Source organism: Penaeus japonicus, unplaced genomic scaffold (assembly GCF_977035675.1).
Source record: "Penaeus japonicus unplaced genomic scaffold, GWHDUDI00000001_assembly GWHDUDI00000002, whole genome shotgun sequence".
In the NCBI taxonomy this organism is placed as follows: domain Eukaryota; kingdom Metazoa; phylum Arthropoda; class Malacostraca; order Decapoda; family Penaeidae; genus Penaeus; species Penaeus japonicus.
In genome coordinates, this window is record NW_028234404.1 from 48,282,162 (window position 1) to 48,284,661 (window position 2,500).

Sequence of the window (2,500 nt, forward strand, 5' to 3'; positions counted from 1 at the left end):
CCTGCTCAGTCCGAGGTTCATGGATCAAACACATACTCGAGCGTCTCGCATGGGCACCGAAACAACTTTAATTAAACCTGTAATGACGCGATTTTACCGACACGCACGCTGACACAAGAGCCCGTGATGAGACCCGGAATGCAAATAGAGGTTTCAGGACGTACACCCGCTCTGAGTGGTAGCGCCATCAGGGTACGACTGAGCCACGGCGCTTATTAACATGCACCGAGCGTGTCTCTCGCTGTACGGAAGAGCGTGTTCTTGTAGCTAGACGGTGACACAAGTGATCGGATCAATCTTTTAAGTGAAATCCATCTTTTTTTTTCTGTCTCTCTCTCTCTCCTGTCTTATCTCGCTCCGTCTTTATTTCTCTCCAGACTTAAATTGATTTTTGATAGTTGTGTGTTTTTTTCCCCCTTCCCTCTCCCCATCTCGTTTCTCTCTTTCTCTCTCTCTCTCTCTCTCTCTCTCTCTCTCTCTCTCTCTCTCTCTCTCTCTCTCTCTCTTCTCTCTCTCTCTCTCTCTCTCTCTTCTCTCTCTCTCTCTCTCTCTCTCTCTTCTCTCTCTCTCTCTCTCTCTCTCTCTCTCTCTCTCTCTCTCTCTCTCTCTCTCTCTCTCTCTCTCTCTCTCTCTCTCTCTCTCTCTCTCTCTCTCTCTCTCTCTCTCTCTCTCTCTCTCTCTCCCTCGTTATATACCGACTTCTCATAGCTGAGCACGTGTTTTTTTTCTCTCTCTCTCTCCCTCTTTTCTGCGTCGGCATCCTGGAAATTCTTATTTATGGAATAAATAGATAGTAATCTAAACCACCTGTCGCAGGACTTGTGCATTCCCGCTCATCGATTGGAAAGCGGATAAGATTGACAGGTAGATAAGTGAACACTAACAGATCTACACAGACAGACTGGCTTATGATTGCCTAAGAGGGAAAAAAATGAAGATACATGGATATATGACTTGAAAGATATTGCTGGAGTGACGTAAGGTAAGGATGGATGCCGATGGTGAACAAAAGTGAACAAAGACGGAATGTTCTCGCTCTCTCTGAGTGTTTCGTGTTCAGGGATATACTTACGAAGGGATTTTGAAGACCCTACACTTGAGACTGGTAGAAGACGAAAGAGAAGATGAAGGAGATGATGAACAAGAAGATAGGGGGGAGGGAGGGAGTTGTAGAAGGAGTCTGAAGAGGCTGAAAAGGAAGAAGGAGGAGGAAAAATAGGTGGAGGAGGAGGAGGAGGGGGACAAATAGGTGGAGGAAGAGGAGGAGGAGGGGAAAAATAGGTGGAGGAAGAGGAGGAGGAGGAAAAATAGGTGGAGGAGGAGGAGGAGCAGGGTGATGATGAAAAATAGGTGGAGGATGAAGAGGAGGAGGAGAAGGAGGAAAAATAGGTGGAGGAGGAGGAAGAGGAGGAAAGATAGGTGGAGGAAGAGGAAGAGCAGGATGATGATGAAAAAATAGGTGGAGGATGAAGAGGAGGAGGAGGAGGAGGAAAAATAGGTGGAGGAGGAGGAAGAGGAGGAAAAATAGGTGGAGGAGGAGGAAAAATAGGAGGTGGAGGAGGAAGATGATGAGAATAATGTGAAAGGGAATGAAGAGAAGAGGGTGGAACGAGGGTGGAGTTGAGGAGGAAGAGAAGAGTGTGATGGAGGGTGAAGAGTAAGTGGAGAAGGAGAAGGAGGAGGAGGAGGAGGAGGAGGAGGAAGAAGAATATATGATGGCAGAGGAGGAGGAGGAAGATTAAGTGGAGACGACGAGGAGGAGGAGAAGGCAGAAAAATAATATTTGGAGGAGGAGGAAAAGAGGTGAGGATGAAGAAAAAGAAAAAAAAATAACTGCAAAAGAAAAAATATATGTGAAAAAAATGATGTACGACAAAAATATATATACAAAACAAACAGACGAATGAAAGGAGAAAAGAGAGAGAAAAAAATTATAACAATAATAATGATAATAATAATAACGAGAATTATAAAGATAAGACACTAGAATGATGAAATAATTGTGGTAATAGTGGTGATAATAATGTTAATAATAATAATAATGATAATGATAACAATAGTGATAATGATGATAGTAACAAAAAGAGTGATAGTAAAATCAATAATGATATCAATAGCAATAATAACGGTTGTGATAATGATAATAATAATGATGATGGCAATAGTGATACTAATAGATAATATTAATGATGACAGTAGTGATTATGGTAAGAAAAAAATGATTATTGTTATCATTATTATTAGTAGTATTATCATTATCATCATTATCAATATTTCTATATCTTTTATTATTATCATTGTTATCAATATTATTATGACTATTGTTATTTTGATTAAGAACACCATTGCTACCATTATGATAATTATCATCCTTATCATTATTATCAGTATTAGTATTATTACCCTTACTATTATTATCCTTTTCATTATTGCCATCATCATTATAATTACCACTGGTATCACTATCATTATAAATATCACCATTTTCCTCATTATCAAA